We start from the raw sequence: 23,594 nt of genomic DNA on the forward strand, positions 1-23,594 counted from the left end.
AATAAACAGCACAAATCCATGTTATTAAGGCTTTGGACTCAAGGAGACAAAAAAATGTTTTCACGTTTTCTTAAAAAAATAAAAACCTACTCATACTGAGTCACTGATCTTTTTTGGGGGCTGACAAGTGAAACTTTTTAAAATTATACTGCAGTTCCAAGAATGTCTCATCTTCAGCCAATAACACAGATGTTACATGAAAACAGGAAACAGTAACACTACGCATAACAGCCCATATCAGATTATATTAAGTGGCCTTTGGTGTAAATGAGAAAAAATGCACCTTAGTTTATTTACATCATAAAAAAAAAAAACAAGTCTTTTTTTATTTCAATATGGTGTTGTAAAATATCCGCCTGTTACGGTGATAGTAATTCAGTTAATAAGCAAATATCTTACTGTGTGTGATAGGGCCTTCCTACATAGTGTCATCAAGCCACTCCAGTTGCAGAGAGTCCAGCTTGCTTCTGGATAAAACCTCCAGTATGTATTATATTGTCAAGGGATTCAATTAAAATTAGATCTGTGTTTCATGCTGCAATTTTTCTATCGGGTCTCTGCACCATTAAGTCATTAAACCCACTAGACAGTAAATCTGTGTGCCTTTGCCCCTTTCGATAGTCTGCTGACACTAAACGTTTTATGGTCTCTTCTGTATCTGCTATCTGTCAGAACTGTGCTGCTCTATCAAGAAAACACATCACAGCGAAAACACTAATCGTGCGTGTGCTAACCTCGAGGGATTGTCACCGCTGTTATCATGTTTATATACATGAACAAACACACACATAATATACTTTCTTTTTATCTGAAGCTTCTGATTCCCCACGGCTAGGTCATACAATATTAAAAACAGCATGAGGGTGTATTGGGGGGGACCTCAGTCAGGGCTGCCTCAGTGTCATGTCTGGTACTGCCTGAGACTACAATCCAATCAGACAGATGGAGGGCTGTTTGAGGAGCAGAGAGAGTCCAACCCCCCCTTTGCCAGTAAATACTGGCAGCTCTTGGATTTAATTACAATCACAGTATGGTAAACGGAACAGTGCCACAGGCCCCCAGAATACACCTCTGCTCCGCACAGCAAAAGCCGAGACATGTAGTGAGTGAATTTGTTTCAGAGAACTGTGAAGGAGACTAATGGAGAGTCATGCATGGCTGAAAAACAAGGCCACTCTTCAGATTTATCAGTCCCTCCAGGAAGCAGCTACTCCAAAACATAATGCAAATTAAACTAATCCCTGTGAATTCTGTGTGACCTTGGGAGATTGTCCATCACTGTCCTGCAAATGTGACCAATCACCCTATTTTCCTTGTCTGTGTTGTCACACAAGTTACCGGCTCACTTCTTTGTTATACAAAATATTAATCCCCATATGTCAACCATGTCATAAAGAACATTAAATAGCTACTGCTAGAACATTTGTATCTCATATAACTTTGAAAAGCTGCATGCTGGAGAATTACCTTTCTCTCTCGAGCAGACTGCTGCACTGTTTTGACAAGTGCTTCAGTTCAATCGTCTCTCCTTCAGGAGCTTACTAATGCAGTTTAAAACTACACTGGCTTTTCAGAGGTCCTAAATTAGTCAATCATAATAATCCAAAATTAATTAATTAATCAATTAATTTTGTATTGAAAAATATTAGCCATCCACTTAGCCATGGGGTCTTCAGAAGTATCCGATAGGGACCATTTGGCTAGAAGAGCTATCACTTCCATGGTTGCTGAATCAAAAACTTTGGTGAGAGCAAAGTTCTGAGAGGCTTTAGTGAGGGACCTCTGGTTGGCCTCAAAGAAGTTCTGACAAACTGTTAAATGACTCGGGAGGGGAGAGCAGGGCTTGGCTCAGGCTGTTCTCAGCAGGGAAGAAGACCAGAGAACCCAGACGTGGGATATCATTGGGCAGTGGGAGGAACAGTCTGGGGATTCTCCTGCACTTGATGTTGAGGGAGAGTTAGAAGATCGAGGTGAAGCCTCACACAGGGCTTCCACCAGATCCATGTCCGGTCCATCTCCGATCCGCTGTGGTCCGGCTCCGTGCTCTCTCGTCCGTCAACACCCACCAGTTGCTTTTTCGGAATGCAGCACGGAGCAGGACTACCGGACATCTGGAGTCACGTGGCCGAGGTTTTCCCACGGTAATCACTGAATCAAGGATTCTCCTCCTCCTCTCCTCATCCATGTTGTCTTTATCAGCCTCTGAAAACCTCTGACTTGATGACTCCAGGCCTGCCTCCGCTCAAAGTGACATTTTGTTGTCATAGTTAAGTTAAAAATGATCTAACGATAACACAGAGTGTTTTATTCTGAAAAATAACAGGATGTTTTAATTTTGTTTTGGTGCCTGACTTCCTGTCCTGCTCCATCTGCTCTGTACTGAATTGATGCATCATGCTCCGGCATCCAGCAAAAATAGAAGTCTTGCGTATCTGTTCCGTTGTGTTTCCACCTGCCGGATCAGATACGCAGCCGGAACGCAACGGAGCGGATCCAGTGGGAATTAACACATTGACTAGAATAGAAACCTATCAGATCCAGTGCCGTGACAGATTGGAGACGGACCGGACACGGATCTGGTGGAATTTGGCCTTTACCTATGTCCTCAGTGGCAGCACAGCAGATGCTTGGCCAGAGATGCTGAAGCCCCGAACAGTGCTGGGCTGTCTTCACTGAAATATCTCTTTAATGTTACTTGGAGGTCTGGGACAGAACCTGTAGAATGGCAGACCAGGGGTCTCATTTATGAAACAGTATGGATAATCCCTACTTAAAGTGTACATACGTCAAATATCCTGAAATGGTGTGCATCCAAAATAATTGTGCACACACACACATTTACGCAATGTTCCATTTATCAATCACAAACCACCTAGGTATATGTGGATGTGGTTCAGCCTCATGCACGCGCCCACATTCTTCTATAAATGGTCAATGCAAAGCACCTTATGAAGGAATATGTATACGAACGAGCCAACATATTAAAGGTTCTCACGGTGAATCATAGAAACAACACAGAGAAAGGCAGGTAAAAAGTTTCCGACACAGAAATAGCAGTCCTTGTGAATGAAGTAGAGGTCAGAGAGCAGCAGTACCTGTGCATCCACCAGTGTCACTGGTGTGTTTTTCTGTCCACACTGATCTTTTTCACATTAAGACTGAGTGCTCAGGTTAATTAGCGGCCTCCCTCTCTCTGATATTATTTGACAAGTTTGATCCATGAATGTAACTTTTAATGTGTTGGTTTTATCATCGGTAGCTTGGCCTGCACTTTGACTGATTATGAGGATATGAAGGGTAATAATTGTGTAAGAGCAGCTCGTGGATTAACTCCCACACTCTTCTTATTAACATAGTTAATACATGCAGGTAATGGAGATATGATGAGAGTGCTTAGAGCTGCCGTCACCATGTCTCTGTACGCTCTGTGTGGGTTGCATAGCAGTCTTTAATAAAAGTAGCTATAATTAAACTTGGTAACGATGAACAGTACTAGAAATAAAATCAAAAACTACTGTCACTATGCGCTACAGTTTTTTCATCTCTTCTGATGTTACTTTGGCTTTTACCAGCCAACAAATATGTCAGGATACGATATGTTTTTTTTCCTGTACACTTTGAAGAAATGTAAGACAAGGTAAGACAAAGCTGATTAAGTATTTGGCAGATTTAAAGACACGCTTTTATCTTTTGTTGATATAGCCAATTAGAAATGGCTTACATGTTTGTTTTTAGAGATCAAAAGTGTTTTTATGATTTTCATTACCAGGATCGAAGGTGCAGTCTTGGGAAGGATCCTGTTCAGTTTGGCTGCCTCAAAAATTGCATATCTGTTATTTGCAGATGATGTGGTTCTGTTGGTTTCATGAACCTGTGACCTTCAGCAGGCGCTGGGACCTTCTGTAGCCAATTTGGGAAGCAGCTACAATAAGTGTCAGCACCTCAAAGTCTGGGCCCATGGTTCTCTGACTGAAAATACAAGTGTGCTGCCTCTGGACTGGAGTATCCCACTTCTTGAGTGACAGTCAAATGTATCATTACATTGACTGACATGTTGGTGCAATGTCAACAGTAAAGATGGAATTGTGCTAGACGGTAGTGGGGAAGGGGGAGCTAGCTTATAAGACACCGCTCTCAGTTTACTAGTTTTTGAGCATCTGATTAGAACGTCTCCTTGGTGCTTCCTATTGGAGGCCTTCACAGTGGGATTCCCAAGGAAGAGCAGGAAAACGTTGTCGGATTAAGGCATGTCTGGGCTGACTTTTTCCGCCTGTTGCTACCATGACCAAACCCTGGTTAAGTGGAAGAAAACGGTGGGACGTAAAACCTTTTAAGTAGCAACAATCAAAAGTAAAGCCAGCAAACCCCTAGAGGGACTGATAATTGTAGGACTGTCCACTACAGGCTGACACCAGTGACACTTTTCAGCAAGGGTCAGTGATTGACTCCAGGGAGAGAGTGAGAGACTCTGTTTTGCTATTAATGAGCCAAATTCAGAGTTCAGCATGAATAATTTCCACCATGCTCTGTGACTTTATGCTCCAGTGGTGGTACAGCCTCATCATGTGCTGTTAGTACACACTATGCCCTTACCCCCACACAACCCTGACACTGCTCGGCAGGCTCACACTCAGACAAATTACTGTGTCTCCAAGCTGCTCTCTCCTCGGCACCAAACATTTCCTCCTATTTCCAACCCCAATCCCCTAAGAGGTGTACGTCTGTCTGTCTGCTAATACCAGTGTAGCAGGAGCAGCTTTCCACCCATGGGGTCACGGGATGGGTTTCCATGAAGGTCGCAGCTGTCAGATCATTACGTGAGAGGATAGGGCCCAGGTTTACATCACAGCCAAACAAACAGCATGTCTACTGGGAAAAATGTGAAGGCGCCACATGAACATCTTCAACATCGGATCTTCTGAGAGAGCAGGAAATGTTGGAAAGACAATCACGGACTTGCACTGGCTCTATGGTGGGCTGACATGGCTGCACCTCACTCTTCATTAGGGTGGCCCCCCTGTGTGTTTTTCTTCAGTGGGGGAGAATTAGAGCTGTATCTGATAAGGAGGGTGAGAGCAGAGCCCTTGAAAGCCTAATTGATTAGACTGTCTTTTTTTATCCCTCTGCTTCCCTCTCCACACACCTCCTCTTAAATAAAGTGAGATGAATACAAATACAGGCAATGCAAGACCACACACCTGTCACCTCTGAGCTACCAATTTAAACCTTACACTCCACCACTAACAAGCACAATTGTTGGCAAAGCTTTAACACTGGATTTCTAAAACTTTTGCCTTTTTGTCAGAAAGTTAAAGCCACATAAAGAAACTGCTGTGAAAAGACGTTGCTGAAATAACTTTGGGAAAAGAAGACTGGTACTTTTTTTTTTGGCTTGAATTCAAAATAAAAGACTTTTAAATGGAAGGCTGTGAGAGAAAGGCAATCCAAGGCCAGCTGAGTTGAAGTTGTTGTTGTTTTGGTGGAGGAGGACATTGATTCTGGGCAGATGGGAGTGTTGAGAGCAGCAGCTACAGTGCAGCTAGCTAATTCAGCGATGCTCACATGCCTGCACAGAACTGAATAAGCCAGCGGCTTATCAGGACAAACAGACGGCACATTTTTAATGAATAATTAAAGCTACTGAAAACATTGGCGTGCGTCTTCAGCTATTCTGCTGATGTCATAGCACTCTTAGGGAAACTTGACACTTCTGCAAAAACAAGTCTGCTGATTGGAAGTTTACAACATGATGGCTGTCAGCACAAAGTTATAGTGCCAGCATTAAGACAATATGACCAGGGAGAATAAATGTCAGTATTAGCAAGCATTTACAGTCAGTTAAAACAGTTTGTTAATGCTCAGCTGGACAGTAAAGTTTAGATCGATTAGTTGCCTTGTCTCTTTCTTTAACTAACAACTCCAACTCAAGAAGCAATTCACAACTATCCCAGCCAAGAAAAAGTTTTATCACAATAAGTAGCCTTGGAGTCTTAAGGCTCTCTCCTTGCATCCATCAGCAATACTCCAGAACATTTGGTTCGACTACTGACAAATAAATATGAGATATTTATCATGTTGCAGTAGAATGTACTGTGATTTATATGGCACTATTTCAAGTGTATTTGAAGAGAGTGAGAAGTTTCTTGAGAAAATCCATGGTAAAATCCACGGTATCGCTTTTTTTTATAATGATACAATTGTGTTTTTCTTTTTGGTGTTTTCAAAGACCACAAAGTCAACCTGACTCAGAGCATCCTTAACACATGAGTAGGCAACTCAGTGAACACGGTACAGTGGAAAATAATGCTGCTCAGCTGTGAAATGTCAGCTGAGCCCTGAGTCACAAAAGTGGAAAGTGAAAACACAATAGTGTACATACAAAGTGTGGTACTAGTATATTTTACAGTAACCTGCAAAAATATTCAGCCCCTTGAACTTTTACACATTTTGTCACGTTACAAGCACAAACTTAAATTAATTTTATTGGGATTTTATGTGATAGACCAACACAAAGTAGTACATAATTGTGAAGTGGAAGGAAAATTATAAATGGTGTTAAAGATATTTTTTAAATAAAAATCTGAAAAGTGTGGCGTGCATAAGTATTCAGCACCCCTTATTCTGATACCCCTAAGTCTACCTGTGTGTACTTCACTCTCAGTATGAACACAGCTGTTCTGTGAAGGCCTCAGAGGTTTGTTAGAGAACATTAATGAGCAAACAGCATCATGAAGACTTAGGAACACACTAGACAGGTCAGGGGGAAAGTTGTGGAGAAGTTTAAAGCAGGGTTAGGTTATAAAACCATATCCCAAGCTTTGAACATCTCACAGAGCACTCTTCAATCCATCATCTGAAAATGGAAAGCGTATGGCAAAACTGCAAACCTACCAAGACATGGCTGTCCTCCTTAACTGATCAGAGAAGCAGCCAAGAGGCCCATGGTAACTCTGGAGGAGCTGCAGAGATCCACAGCTGAGGTGGGAGAATCTGTCCACAGGACAACTGTTAGTCGTGCACTCCTCAAATCTGGCTGTTATGAAAGAGTGTCATTATTGAAAGAAAGCAATAAGAAGTCCCATTTAAAGTTTGCCACAAGCCATGTAGGGGACACAGCAAACATGTGGAAGAAGGTGCTCTGGTCAGATGAGACCAGAATTGAACTTCGACCTGCATTGAAACGGTATATGTGCCATGAAACATGGTGGTGGCAGCATCATGCTGTGAGGAGGCTTTTCTCCAGCAGGGACAGGGAAACCAGTCAGAGTTGATAGAAAAATGGATGGAGCTAAATGCAAGGCCATCCTGGAAGAAAACCAGTTAGAGGTTCCAAAAAACTTGAGACTGGGGCGGAGGTTTACCTTCCAGAAGGACAGGCGGAGCGACCCTATCCATTTTATATACAGTCTATGGTCTATCACATAGAATCCCAAAAAAATAATTTAATTTTGTGCTTGTAACGTGACAAAATGTGTAAAAGTTCAAGGGGGTGAGTACTTTTGCAAGGCACTGTTTATGGGTGGCTGTGGCTCAGTGGTAGAGTCGGTTGTCTCTTGATTGGATGGTTGGTGGTTTGATCCAAACGTCTGCAGTCTACATGTTGAAGTGTCCTTGGGCAAGATAATAAACCTTGAATTGCTCCCAATAACATAGTCAGTGATGTGTGCATGAATGTGGTGTAAATGGGTGAGAGTGACCAGCAGTGTAGAAGTGCTACAAGTACAAGTCCATTTACCATAATTCTTCTTTTAGTGAGGCATATGCCAGTAAATATTTCATCTTTCCAGCCGTTCAAACATGTATTACTTAACACTTTCAACTTTGTGTAGTGTGTAAATCAATAAGATAGGAAACTGTTCAAACTTTGCTGTTCCTTCAGACTCTCATAAAACAAAAGTATATGTATAAATTGGATGACTCATCATTGCAGCCTCATGATACAACTCCAGATACTGATCGTTAATGCATATATACTAATCATTCCTTTGACCTACGCTGAATGTCTATTAAAACTGTCAATACAACTCACAAAATCTACTCCATAGAAAGTGAATATTTTGCAATATGCTTCCTTTTTTCTGAGAAAGATCCAACCATCAGAGCTTGAAATTGTATTGATTTTTTTGTTCTAGTTTTGAACATTGACATTCTACAATTTCTGTTTTCCAGCTTGCACCATGAAGCATCTTTGGGAGTTAAACAGCACTATATAAATGATGGAATCAATGAAACAACTTAAATTATTTACATTAAATATACCAGTGGATTGTTGATATTGTGTTTAACATGCTGTTTCTTCAAGGTTAATGTATAAGCAGTAAAGAAGCATTATTATGGACAATTTGTAAATTGAGGAATTTTGTCAGAAATGAGAAAAGCTGAGGATTTTATCTTTCTGGATTGAGGTAATACAAGAAGTCTAACAATACATAGTGTTTGTTTTCAGCTTACAGTACAGACCATAATATATCACTTATACGGTCTACTTTATGGGTAAAATATATTCTCATGTAATTACAAATCAGTCAATACAAATTTGGTTAAAAATATCTCATCACCCTTATAACATTCAACATTTACCATCCCTGTTAATTTGCATCACAAACAATTCTTTTTGTATTTCTGTCTCTGTGGCAGTGTGTGTGAGTGTGTGCGTGCATGTGGATGTGCATGTAGATGTGCATGCATTTGTGCGTGGCTGCATGTGTGTGTGTGTGTGTGTGTGTGACTGTGTGTGTGAGAGAGAGAGAGAGAGACAGTGTGGGGTTTAGGTGTAAAGGATTTTATGGTTTGTTGTGTAACACTATCTACATTTCAGTCTGGGAAATGACTGGTGACACAGAGATTGCAAATGGTGATAAAAAACAATCTGCATGACACTGTATGCAGGCTTAGAGTAGATTAACTGAAACCCGTATTTTAGAGGTTATGTTCAGTCCTGTCCTACATATTTGACATTACATCACTCTCACGTAAAATATCCACAATGCACGGTAACACGTCTTGAGGGATTGCATCCATAAATGTGATATACTGTTGCTCTGTGTACAGCGTGAACATCCAAGGACTCCTAGTCTGACTGCAGAAAGCTGCTTTATTCAGTAGTAGGAAGCAGTTATGACAGACTTCAGACACATTCCAAAAACACTGATCCTCTTCCTCCTTGTTTCTAATTCTATTGCAGAATTCTCAGAAGAGGGCAGGTCAAACCTCGTTGAAGGATAATCAATAACAGGTAAGGACCTTGTATTACGGGGCACAGGCTTTTAAGTTGAAAAGATGCACTGTGACAAGAACAAAGACGATGAAGGAAAGTGGTAATGAAAAGTGAATAAATAATGTTTTATGTTTCATACGGATTGACCACAGGAGACTGAACTGTTTCATAATTCAAAAGATTAAAACTCACTGCCATGTGATAAAGCATTTCATTACTGGGCATGCAAATCCTTGAGTCAAAAGCCTGTCACAAATACTTACTCTGCACTTTGAGCTAATAAACATGTTGAAATGAATTCCAAACTAATCACAACAACTTATTAAAGGCCTTCTACAAAAAAAAACTTTAAGATTCTGCATATAAACTATTCATTAAAATTCTCTCAACCTGTCCTTCCACCCACCGTTATGGGGAATAAAAGATATATCTACGATAAGGTGGACGAGCTAACCCAGCACCAAAGGGAATACTGGCAGAGTAGCATCATGCTAACAGAGCTAACACCGGACACCAACGCCACATTGGAAGGATTTCACCTGCTGTGGGCGGACAGGATACAGGAGAGCGAGACTGAACTAACTGGTAAAGAAGGCCAGCTCAGTCCTGGACCCTGTGGAGGTGGTGGCTGACAGGAGAATTATGACCAATCTCTCGTCTTTGATGAACATTTCTTTTCTATATATATTCTTGCTGAAAATCTTGTTCTATATACATTCTTGTTTGCTGCTGTAACTCATGAATTTCCCCGTTGTGGGACGAATAAAGGAGTATCGTATCTTATCTTATCTTATCTTATCTTATCTTATCTTATCTTATCTTATACCTTTACCGAGTACCGTAGCTGAATTTGCATACAGGACAATACTTAGTGCCTATACCTGCTACCAGTGTTATTGTCAAGTCACCAAACCTCAAGTCTCAGGTCCTTAGCATTAAAGTCTGAGTCAAGTCCAAGTCACCTAAGAGGAACCCCATAACATCGTCTTTGACACTGATGGCATAATAATGACCTTTGGTTAAGTGTCACAGAATGATCGTAACACAATGGAAGGTCAGCTTTTGACGTTGTCTCCCTTTAAATTTGTAATATATATACAACCCCCCCCTGTGCAGCACTTTATCTGTGCTGGAGCAGCTGATAGCAAGTCTCTTTCATCGCTATTTACAGACGCTCGCTTTCCTTCTCTTTAGCCAGTCAGCAAACACAAAGTCTACAAGCTAATCTTATCATCATTACATTATGTATTTGTGCTGCTGAGATTACCCACATATCCCCTATAGCTTGTAGAGGATATCTCGGATTGAAGTAAACAGTCCTTGGACACACAAACACATGCATTTAAAGTAGCAAAAGGAATATGCTTGTGCTCGTGTGGGCATGCCCACACACAAAACATATAACGTAAGCCAGAGCTATTTAATGCAATATAAATGAGATAGCTGTTTACATGGCACGGACCAGGATATTGTGTTGGGTTATGTTGAGTTCAGACAGTTGATGTTGTCTAATATCACTCTAATACTCCGGCTCTCAGCGTGCAGGGGCTGTGAATGCATGGGGAACACACACACTGCACAGTGTTTCTCTGAGATAAGCATGACACAGCTTAAAGGAGTCACTAGAAAAATCAAATACACTGATATAGTCAAATAGGATAAAGGAAATCAAACCGAGACCTTTAACGTTCGGTATCATACTGCATTCAAATATGGCTGCATGATGGCTAAGCATAATTTCATTGGCAAATATTGCATTCTCAATTCCATTTTAGAAATTGCTGTAATTTTTTGTGCTACTGTTCAGCCCTTCAAAAGCCATAGAGCTTCTCATTGCTTCTTTAAACAACACACACACACACGGTTTACCCCAATCAACACAATGTCATTGTAATCCTCAATGTCCTCCAAAACTTATACACACCACTGCTTTCTAAATGCATTGCTTAAGGTTGTGTATGGTAAGGGCACAAAGAGTAGGTCAAGGTTGGGGAAGGTAAGCAGAAAAAGGTTTTGGTCACAGTAACAAAAAAAGTCATATGGGGTTAAATCAACAGAGGGTATGCAGGTGAGGTTACAGTCACTGTGGCCTCATTCACTGAGTGACAGAAAGCACTAAAAGCTCTGAGTAGCAGCATCAGCGTTCAACTTGAATACTGCAAAAACACACACAAAAAAAACTCTAAATAAAGTGCAGAGACAAGTACAACAAAGCAGGATTAAAGGGAAATACTGAGTCTGTTGTTTCAGTGTCACATAGCTGGCTCTATTTTAATCCGGCTAGATCACTATGCTAACTGGCTTTACAAAGCTAACCTGGTCAGGAAATTCTGAATAGATCTGACTGTTTTTAGCATGCAAGACACAGAACGAAATACTATGCTTTTTTTTTTTAATCAGAGGAGACAACACACAGCTCACTACCCCTATACAACAACAAAAAAAGAATACTTCAGACTCCAATGAGAAAAAAAAAAGACATAAAGAAAACGTTTTATCACTGACACTGTGAAAGATTCTGTACAAGCTGAAACTACACATATTGTCCCAGGATGCACTAGGCTATGATTCAAACTGTTATTGACAGAGCAGCAAATGAATAAACATACAGTCTCAGTGTTATTGCTTTCTTTTATTAAAAGGAGCACCAAATCTTTAAAAACGTTGATATAAAATTTGCTTATATTGCCTAAAAAAATTAGAAATCCGGGCAGGAATTTAGCCCAATGGTTAAATTGCGCACTCATGTAGTGGGGGGCCCAGGTTCAATTCCCCTTCTACATGTCATCCCCCCACTCTCTCCCAGTTTCCTGCTCTGTCTACTGTCCTTGCCTCTCTGAATTAAGGTGTAAGAGCCCAAAAATAAAACTTTAAAATAAAAAAAAGAAATCCTCTTGATACCACAGGTTTGAAATACTCTTGATGATTTCTAGGGGTGTGAAATTCCAAGTAATACTGGGCCAGAATCACCGATATTGATACCGATACCAATACTTTCTATTATTAAAAGTATCTTATATACTTTGATGTATTACATGCGTGTTAAAACGGGACAGTTATTAAAAGCAAACAACAAATACTCTGCCTGAAGGATTTCCCTCCTCCTGCCTTCTTTTCTCTTGAAACTCAAAGAGTTCTCTTTGACGTGGATTTTTATATGTTTTAACAAATTGGTGGTGTTACCACAGTAGCAAACAGCCTTTCTACACACGTTGCAGTTCGCTACATTTTCAGTGACAGCTGTAAAATAGCTCCAAAAGATGCTCCTCTTACTTTCAGCCATCACGGCGTGCAATGCATGTCTGATTGGCACCGTTAGTCAGGGTGCGCGCACTGTGGCGCGCTGCGAGATGCATGATGCATGATGCGTTTGTTTGTTGTTTGAGCACACAGAACAGCAGCAATGGAGAGGCAAAGAGTGTATGCACTAATGGCCCTTTTCCACTATACAGTTCCAGCCCTACTGGACTCGACTCGGCTCTACACGACTCGACTCTACTAGGTTTGGGTACCTTTTCCACCAGCCTGAGTACAGACTCATGGTGGGCGGGGTCGTCATAACACAGCTGTGCAAAAAACGCGTTCACGTCATTTTGAACGCTACACAAACACAACAATCACAAACAATGGAGGACATGGAGGCAATGGTGTACTTGCTGCTCGGTCTGTGGACTTCTTTGTTGCAGGCCGAGCGAGAGAGGAAAGCAAAAGAAGAACAAAAGAGTACTGATGCCGTTTTTTAAAAATGGCGAGTTTGATTCCTGTGTTGGGCGTGATTGGCTCATGACACTTCGGTGACGACATTCTCTGACCAATCAGTGGCCGGCAGTCCGTCGACGTCACCTTTTAGTATTGGTTCAGCTTGTTTGGAACCAGAGCAGAGCAGGTACGGAAAACTGGTATCTGACACGAGGTACCGCGCCCAAATCGAGTTAAGTCGAGTAGAGTAGGGCCAAGACGGGTCGGTGGAAAAGGCCCATAAGTGTGTTCAAGAGAACAGAACATTGTTTGCACAGACAGCCCTACTCTTTGATGAAATGGATAAAACCTAGAAGAGACAAACTGAAACTAGTATCGATCCTATTGACGCTAGAATCGATCTTCAAAAACGAGGCTTAGGATCTGTAGTATCGATATTTTGGGATCGATACGCCCACCCTTAATGAATTCTCTATTTGCTGATTTTTCCCATGAAGTTACATGTTTTTTTAATCTTTCACTGTCCCTGACCCTTGCTTTAACAGGATTTTATCCTGCTGAATTTAATCCAGGGTTTAATAATAATTTCATATCTACGTTGTGTTTGACAATAGGACGGGACTGCATGTATGGTCATGGTTTCTCTGCAAAATAACATTTATACAACACGCATTTAATACAGAGAGTCTTTTGAAGGATCAACACATCAGTTGTGCATAGTGTTATGTTCTCTGAGAACAATTTGTCTGCAAACATGTCGCATAATAACCTACGTTTTATGGTGAAGGGCATACTTTTTGTGGTTCCAGGTGTTAATGTGATAATGCCTGAGTGTCTATCAGTCATTCCCCTTGGACAGTTGGCTGTTCTTTTTTTACAAGGCTGTATTATCCCTACTTTAATGTGTTCCCACAAAGGACTCACACTGCAATGCTATAGCATTGTACGGGGAAAATTGCAGGCTGCACTTCACTCCTGTGTAACAACTTTATTCAGCCGCCCATGAAGCACCGTACCTGGTTTTCAAACAATGCTTACAGCAGATGGATTCAATGAGCCAAGTGAACAACATGGAGCACACGAAGTACTGCAGCAGACGAGCTGTATGAATGATGGGAACAAACTGTGAGGCATCTATATCCTCAGGTAATGTCACATCTTTTATTCCATTGAGATACGTCTTGATTAACTCTAAGTGTTAGTGTACATTTGTATTTTTGTAACTTACTATCTTATAAAAGTGCAATAGTTATTGTATCCTAAAACTAGAAATATTGACTGGAAGAAAAAGCAGTAACAGCAAATGATAGACCTGACAGTGAGTGATAATTTGCGAATTTGCAATAGTGATCAGAGAGTTCTTACTCCAGCAAGTTTTGACTTCAATTAACATTTTTCTTCCTAAGTAAAAAATAAAAATGTTCAGCAACAGCTTCAAAATGAAGGGCTTGGCAACATGGCCTAAAATTTAGATCATTGTATTTTATTTTCCTTTTGTGAAAAGGATCTTATATCATGTTGTTACAAACTGAAGGGATAAATGAAATGCATGCTCACTTGCTACGACCCCATCTCCCCCTCAAACTGTCCGGCAATGTGATTTATCAACTCATGTCTGTGCCTGCAACCAGAGAGGGATGATTTCTTCAGTTCTCAGTATCCTGTAGCTTCTAACTGAACCAATGTGGTCTGAATTGCATTTCTCTCTTTCCCCCCTGTTAATATTTTTATAAATCTAACTTTGTTTTAATGTTTGAGTTGTGCTAAACTTACTCAGAAATAAAATGAGCTTGTCATCGTATTGACTGAGCTTTAGCAGAGCTGCAATAAGCGAACATTTTCAGGAGCTACAGTATTTACAGTCGTTCCTTTGACCATGCGCCAGATAACTGGATTCTTCTAATCATCTTTGACTAAAGACAACCAAATCATCAGTTGAAACACACTTCCCAGCAGGAAGAGTCATGGTAACTGAGATTCATATTGGTTGAAAGAATGTCAGCACTCGCAATAAGTTCAAAACTTTTATAGTAGAAATAGACAGCGGCTCAAAGAAACGAACGCGTTTCAGCCCTAGGCTTTCATCAGCATCTCCAAAGTTTTTAACTTATTGCGAGTGCTGACATTTTTTCTACTTGTTGTCCTTTTGGGTCAGCACCGAATTACTTTTTGAGTACTTTCGAGTGAGCACGCCATTTCTTTGTCTTATTACTGAGATTCATATGCCTGCCATACTGTCACTCACTTGGTGAGAAAAGAGCACAAGCTTACCTGAATGTTGAGCCACGGTCACTTTCATTGTAAACACTCACAGCTGCTTTGACACGAGAAGGCGCTGCCCTTTGGTTGCTGAGTGTGGATTTGCTCTGCAGTGTCAGAGTGGAACAAGGAGAAGACAAAGATTCAATCTATGTGCGTCACAAATCACTCTGTTACACAACTTTTATTTCCCATCGGTGTTGGGAGAAGTAAATCTATGTTATGTGTGCGTTAAAACTAAAACATGTGTCCCAAAACCAAAACACTTTTTTGAAACGGACGATGACGGTATGGCAGAATCCATGTCATGGCAGAACGACATGTGACGACATTGAAACTAGCACACTGCCCACCCCTTTCTTCATTGTAGACTCAGCTTATTGGATTGGAGTACACAACTCAAAGTAAAAAGGAGTGAATTAGCAGACCATAAGAAATTACAGTTGGTTAAAAGGTTTAAGCAAAGCTGTTCTAGTTAAAAGCAATTCATATTGCATTCAGATGCCAGCCTCCACTTCACTTTAGTCCTAGAGACACAAAGCAGGGACCAGTGTAGTTATTATGAGCAATAATTAGTCTCACACACACACAGAGACAGTACGTGACTGCAGCAGATGAATAAGCTCCTGGAATTGTCCCTGTTGGAATTGCAAAGCAGGTGATTGAGGAAGATTTGGTTTGGTGTATTATATTCATCAAAGTATGCAGAACTGTCCATACAGTACATAGGGAATAAGGTAACTAGACAGAGGAAGAAGCGTAAGTAGGGAGAGAAAAAGGAAAGTATATGAACAATCAGTCAAGGAGAATGTGTATTAAGTGAAGAAAAAGTAAACAATAACTGCAGGCAGCTGCACTATTCACAAAGTATAGGAGCCACTTACAGTTTTACTGCTTTAATTAAAATGTCAATATGGCTTGCTATTTATCAGGATGGGCTAACAGTCAGCTGGTAAATTATGACTTAAAGCTCCTGTGAGGAATTTTTAGCTGTTTATATAAAAGTCTGGACTGATGATGTTAGGACGACAAAGCCAAACAAGCCATTGGCGACAAGAACGACCATTTCTCTGCCCCAGGGGTAGTTATCAGATCAAGTGATTAACAGCAGCTGTAGAGAAAGCCTCTGTTTATATTTTCCATTGTATAGATTCTCAGCGAGTGATCCATTTGACGGTTAAAGGAGCACAAAATGAGATTTTTATAGTTAAAAAATACAACTTACACATGCACAGCACAAAATCAACGAAGAAATAATAAGCATCATTTTGTCCAAAGGGGGTGCCAAAATCAACACAAACGAAAAGTTTGTCACAGGAGCTTTAAGCTTGTTGTCAAACATTTAATAAGCTAGTAATCTAATTTAACAGTGTAAAACAGCTGAACCCCATGAGTTAATTAATTATTTTTATAATAATAATAATAATAATACATTTTATTTAAAGGCGCCTTTCTCTGCACTCAAGGACGCCACACACACATATATATATATATACATACATAAACAAATTTAAATTATAGGAAACAAAATCAAAGTCAAAATGAAAAGAATATAAACTAACAAAGTGGTAAGAAAAAATAGAAACAATATCAAATGACAGTGCAATTGGAGTCACACGGAGTAGGCGGTTTTGAACAGATATGTTTTGAGTTGTGATTTGAAATGGGGGAAAGAATCTGTGTTTCTGAGTTGAGGTGGCAATGAGTTCCAGAGACGGGGAGCAGAGCGGCTGAATGCTGGGCTCCCCATAGTGGTGAGACGGGCGGAGGGGACAGACAGGTGTATGGAGGAAGAGGATCTGAGGGAGCGGAAGGGAGTGGGAACATGGAGGAGATCAGACAGATATGGGGGGGCGAGGTTGTGGATGGTCTTGAATGTTAACAGGAGGGCTTTGAACTGAATACGGAACTGAACAGGGAGCCAGTGGAGCTGTTGGAGGACAGGAGTGATGTGGTGGATGGAGGGGGTTCGGGTAATGATACGGGCAGCTGAATTCTGGACCAGTTGGAGTTTATGGAGGGATTTGTGAGGGAGGCCGAAGAGGAGAGAGTTGCAGTAGTCCAGACGGGAAGTGACAAGGCAGAATATTGTGTACATGTATATTATTATATATTATATAAATATATGACGTGCTGGTACTGAGGTGCAAGCTAAAAAAGACAACATCGACCTGTCCTTCCACCCAGCGTTATGGGGAATAAAAGATCTATCTACGATAAGGTGGACGAGCTAACCCAGCACCAAAGGGAATACTGGCAGAGTAGCATCATGCTAACAGAGCTAACACCGGACACCAACGCCACATTGGAAGGATTTCACCTGCTGTGGGTGGACAGGATACAGGAGAGTAAGACTGAACTAACTGGTAAAGAAGGCCAGCTCAGTCCTGGACCCTGTGGAGGTGGTGGCTGACAGGAGAATTATGGCCAAGCTGTCGTCTCTGATGGACATTTTTTTTATATATATATTCTTGTACTGTACACCTTCTTGTTTGCTGCTGTAACTCCATGAATTTCCCCATTGTGGGACGAATAAAGGAGTATCTTATCTTATCTTATGTTATCTTATGTTATCTTATCTTATCTTATCTTATCTTATCTTATCTTATCTTATCTTATCTTATCTTATCTTATCTTATCTTACCTTACCTTACCTTACCTTACCTTACCTTACCTTACCTTACCTTACCTTACCTTACCTTATCTTATCTTATCTTATATATGTAAGAGTACAAGCGTATTTCTTTTGCTACTTTAAATGCATGTGTTTGTGTGTCCAAGGTGTGGGATTTATGACAGCACAGCCTGATACTTGGGTAAATGTTTAAAAAAAAGTGATCTTTGAAAATTCAGTTGAAAATAATACATTTTGATGAGAGCCCAACCTCATAAAGTGTTCTGCAGAATGTGAATTCCATTGCTCTAGGAAAAATAATAGAAAAAAAAACCGAACAGTGATGGTGTGAATAAACTTTGGCTGGATTTAGGAGAGTAATGTGTTGTTGTTTTTTTAAATTATTCTTCTTGCTTTAAAGCAAGAGCAAAGGACATTTATAAAATACTGATAAGAGTTTATGATCTGGTTGTTATTCATATTTAGATCTTTCTAAAATCCCGCATTACTGGTTTAGGAATCCTATTTACACACATTCTTCTATGGTTTTGTTTGTCATATCTGACTCTGTGTGGTATAAAACAGCATGTTTTTCTTCTTCTTCTGGTTCTTTGTTCTCATGACATTTCCCTCTGTTAATGAATAATGTTTAAGTCTAACCATTCTTTAATTGGTGAGCATTTAAGCTAACAGCCTGAGAGCAGACAGCAATGTGGTTATAAAAAAAAGAGCCAGAGACTTTGAAGGTAATCCACATTAGCTTCTTAGCTATTTTTTCCCTCTTATCTACAAGCACATATATATTTTGTTTGATGCTAAATGAACTACTAAATAAATATCCATGTGGGGATATGCAAATATTATTAGTTACCTTTTCTATGGCTGTAGAGCGTTGCTGTTTTAGAGCTGGCAAATCTGATCAGTCAGTTCAGGAGCCAAATAGTGTCATCCTTGGTTTTCAATGAAACTGCTCATGAAACACCACCAGTCCTTGGCATCTCAGCTATTGATCCACAGAACAGGACTCAGCTGCCAGGCTTTTAACCTGAACTTAAACACAGGATTACAACCCTCCTGTAGGCTTTTTACGGTGGATACCAGTGTGTTTAGTTCACATTTTAAGGTCTTACCAATTTTTAAGCTTTCTTTGGCTTTCCTTCCTGATAAAACCCTGAGCTCTTAGCACCATACAAGATGTGTGTACTTTGAGATCCTAGGGTAAAGGTCTTCATTTTTTTTGTAGCTGAAAACTAAAATGGGACAGGGAGTGTGCTTTCAGGGCTCTAAGGCTTTGGAAAAATATTTCCCTGGTTGAGCCAGTGATCACTTTAAACAAACTGTTATCAAGTCTTTATTTATCTTATAGATACATTTACTTATATTAGTATTTTATCCATTAGCATGATTGCAGTTACAGTTTAGTAAAAAAAAACAACAAAGTACAAATAAGACAGAGCAGATGCAAGCTTTTTTTTTTAGAGAATTAGACGCTTACACGAGGGCATGAGAAGCTCCAGGCTGCAAAGCTTTTATTTTGAAAATTAGAAGCTTGGGGACGTGGTTTCAGGGCACCAGGCAAGAGAGCATGAGAAGAGTGGTCCATACAGTCTGGGTAGTGTTTTACCTTCACACCCCTGTTACTAACTCCAATGTTGACTTGGCCCCACCCTATAGCCTTCATGACATTTACACTGAAGGTTAACCATTACCTTACATATCACCTTTAACTGGCAATAGAAATGAAGTTGGTGTTACCTGTTTGTGTATTAGTAGACAAGTGTGAACCATGAAGTAGTGTACACCACACTGTGAATAAAAAATCACAGTGTAACAATCCACGGTGACCTCATGCCATGTGCCATGAAACATATCTGCACCCTGTATGTAAGTGAATAAAAAAAGGACCACCTCATTCACCTGGGGCTCTTCTATTTCTGTGTGCCACTACGAGAAAAACCTCCACTGACTTTCTGAAAGTGACTTTCAATGCCTAACCATGTAGGCCATGATAATGTTGGCCATTTTCATGGGGGGAGAGCGAGGGGTACTTGGCTTTTTCAATAAACCTCTGATGTGTTTTGTAATGCATTGGTTATACTTCACAGTAAAAACCCATTCTGCTCCTTCGCCAGCCAGTGCACTTCTCCCTAAATTGCCTTTTCTCCAACTGCCATTCGTTATGCTTTCCACTCGGCTGCGCAGATATCATTTATTTATTTTATGAAACAACAACCCCCCGTCAAAACAAAACAACCTCATCCCCCTTACCCACCTACAGGCTGACAGCTTGAACGGATGGAGGGACAGACAGACAGCTGATTTAATGGATGAGCAAAGTCATTATTGGTCTGGATAATGGGGACAAATGAATGGAAGAATGAAAAAAGATCAATGGCAAGAGGTAAGAAATTAACATCCAGCCTGTTGTGTTCGCCAAATACTTCAGAGAAAAGATGGTGGAAGATGAAAAAAAACGGAGTGGCGAAAAGAAGTGGTCCCGAGTTAGTGATTCCCCCCATTATGTGAAACTCAATTTTCCCTCCTGCTTCTCTTTTATCTGCTGCCATTATGGAGACTGTGTTTGTCTGGTGGCAGGGAAATAGGCCTGCTTTGTTTAGACTAGTGTCAGCTATAATGAAAAAGCACCATCAACTCAGAATGGGGGCTGTGTGTGGCGTCTATCGCGACACTCAGCAGATAATAACTATTGATTGCTATCCAGGGACGAGAAAACAGACAGAGTGGAAGAAAGAGCAAAAGAAGATAGACAGGGAGAGGGAGGACGTTGTTCATCCTTTTTTTCCCCCACCAATTGTATCTTAGCGGAATTAAATTGCATTTAGAAAGGTGCAATAAAATAACTCAAGATTCTGGGGAAATAACATTCACACTCCTCTAACTGATAATCAAACTCATAATCATGCCACTTTTTTTATACAATTCCATCCATAATCTTCAATTTCTCCAAGAAAATGTGTACTGCCTCAGCTTTAATCCCACTTCCCTTTATTCCTCCACCCCTCCAATTTCTCTGTGTTCCAACCTCTGCCCTGTATTTTAAGAGCTGTCAGATTCCTGCTGAGGTGCACACAGCTAACGTTAAAACTCGTTTAATATTTCATACCTGGGGGGAAAATAGATCTGTAGTGTTTGCATCTCCTGCTGCCTTTGCCTTGGCCAGTCCTTTTTTTTTTTTTTACAACAGTGAACCCTACATTAAAGGCACATTGCTGTAGATAAAGGTGACACTCCAATAACTCCTCCTAAAACGTCAGAGGTGGACTCTTTGACTCTGCAATGCATCGACCTGACCCTCCAGGCAGTAAAAAGCGCAACCCTGTGGTGCTGTTTTTCCCATAATGAATGTTTGTGGCCATTGATTTTCCATTCTAAGGAGCCTCCATGCCTCTGTATCGATCCCAGAGGTTTTCATATGCAGATACAAGGTGAAGGTGTAAAAACTTACACAAGTATGACAGCTGAATCTGTCAGTCATGAAAAAATGAACACTCATTTCACGTCACTTCAGCATCACACCTCTTTAAATCAAGAGCAATCAAGCATTTTTGTACAAAGGTTCAACTAACTGCATGCAGTGCGCTCTCTGTGATTGATTAACTGGCCTTACAGCAGTGACTTTCTCATCAGAATTTTCATCTTTTATTACACTGTTTTATTACAGAGTGTACCGTTGGTGCCTGACATCGCATCACCTCAAACAGTTGAAAGGAAAAAAAAATTCCACCCCAAATAAAGCTGCTTTTGCTGGAGCTTGTTTTGTAATCATATAAACAGCAGTGAGCTCAGCTACAGCAAAGCTGTAGGTGCTTTTCAGCATGCATCTGCATGTGTATGATGCTATTTCGCTGTGCCACAAATCCAGACACTAAATCCTGCAGATTACATTTAAGCAGCGTGTGAGCTACCTGGCATGTCCATCTAAGAAATACACAGTGTATCCTTTTTTATATAGATATATATTAAAATGAAACGGCAACCAAGGGATTTTGTGAAGCAATGCACAGAAGACAATTTACATAATCACAGTTTTACGACATTAGAATAAATACAGGAACGGGAAAATATTGGCGAGCTTAACAAAATGTAGTCATCCTAATCTTTTCTTGAATATGTTTGTCCAATTTATGTTGTTTTTGTACAGCTGAGAGGGTTACCTTGCAACTGTTTAAAGTGTTTTGTTTGCACTGATGTTCTGGAACTAAAAGTAACAATTATCTAGTTGTGATAGACACATTCATACATTAGAAGTTTGTAGGCTTTCACACTCACCTCATCCCTTTATATTTCCATTTGCAGCTACTATACATAAAATAACACAAAGTCCATTTGTTTAGTTTGGTATTTTTTGTATTACTGCTTTTAACAATATTTTGATTTATTACACACACTACATTTATAGTGCTTGAATCTATCTATCCAGTCCTCCTTTCCCTTGAGTTACAAGGCTGCTTTGTCTCCTTCCTTGGACAAAAGATGGAGCTGAGGGTGGAGCCTGGCTGTCTGGATAACAACCTTATCAAGTGTTCATTCAGCATGGGGGGGATCAGGATTCCTTTATTTAGATTTTTGTAATTTTGTATGTAGTCCCCTATGTTGACTTCTAGGTTCAGTCAGCTGTTTTAGAGGCCTGTGTCCACTGACAGTGATGTTTTTTTGCACTGGCAGCACCCTCAATCTTAAGTTCACAGCATTTCTTTCTTAGCTGACAGCCAAGACTTCCTGTTTCGTGTGGCATATGCGTCTGCATTTCTTGGTTAATTACATTGTATCACACAAATGCAAACTTTTTGATTCCATCTGCCAAATGAAAAAGAAAACAACTTATGAAGTGCTTATTCCTGTAACAGAAGTTGTTTCTTTAATTTCTGTTGCATTCTACAATCTCAAGACATCTAACCAAATCAGGATACAAAGCCAATTGGCTTTATAATACAGCATCAAGTTGATTTTTTTTATCTGGGATACACTGTTAGCTGCATTTGAATAAAGTAATCTGTTTATGGAGTTCTATAAATCATCATCACGTTGCCAGCAATGGGGGCCGACATGTATGTCATTTAGTTGGGTTGCAACCCGCTTTTGCTCTCCATGTGGACTGTTTTTCCTGCTTACACCAAAGCTAATTTGTGATTGGACCATACTACTTGAACTACAAATTAACTGTACATGTTCTATAAATAGAAATTAGAACACTTTGTAAAACCACAAGTCTAGATTTTACATGTTTGTGTAAAATGGAATTCAATAGAGAAAAAACACAAGTAATTGATACAAAACATGTCATAGCATTAGCAGCAGCTCTCAAGCTGGAAAATGTGCCCTTCAAGAAGAAAGGGTGATTTGTTTCTCCTTTGTAGTGGCCTTCACCATTAATGTTAACGGAGTTGATATCAGAAATCTTTCTTGATATTGATTGGTTAGTGATGCAGAGGTGACATTGACTAGCCCGGCGGTATTTTCATAGTTGAACTGCTTTCAAATAATAGTGCGTAAGTGCAGCGGCTAAAAACAGCTGAGAGCTGTGTGTGCTTAGGACGCTGAGCACTGAACATACTGAGCAGAATAGGTTTTATATAAAAAAAATAGGAACTGCCAACACAGAAAATGCTGTTAGTAGACACAGGCCCTAAACGTCCCCCTCATTTTTTAGGTAATCAAGTCAACTATAAAATAACACTAACAGAACTAGATGTAGAGCTAAAAGGAGACCTCCTTTAGGGGCCCTATGACTAGTCTAAATTGATTTAGTCATTTACTTTTGTCAAACACCTTTTTGTTTTTTAT

At 40.2% G+C, this 23,594-nt stretch overlaps 1 long non-coding RNA gene across 1 annotated transcript in view; it reads right to left on the reverse strand.

Annotated features, from left to right (window-relative positions):
- Positions 1-23,594, reverse strand: part of LOC117827101 — a 117,367-nt gene that overhangs the window by 43,861 nt on the left and 49,912 nt on the right. The window contains exon 3 of the long non-coding RNA XR_004634148.1: positions 15,188-15,282. This is a non-coding gene — a long non-coding RNA (uncharacterized LOC117827101). The remainder of the gene's footprint in view (positions 1-15,187; positions 15,283-23,594) is intronic.

Source organism: Notolabrus celidotus, chromosome 15 (genome assembly GCF_009762535.1).
Source record: "Notolabrus celidotus isolate fNotCel1 chromosome 15, fNotCel1.pri, whole genome shotgun sequence".
Taxonomy (NCBI): Eukaryota; Metazoa; Chordata; class Actinopteri; order Labriformes; family Labridae; genus Notolabrus; species Notolabrus celidotus.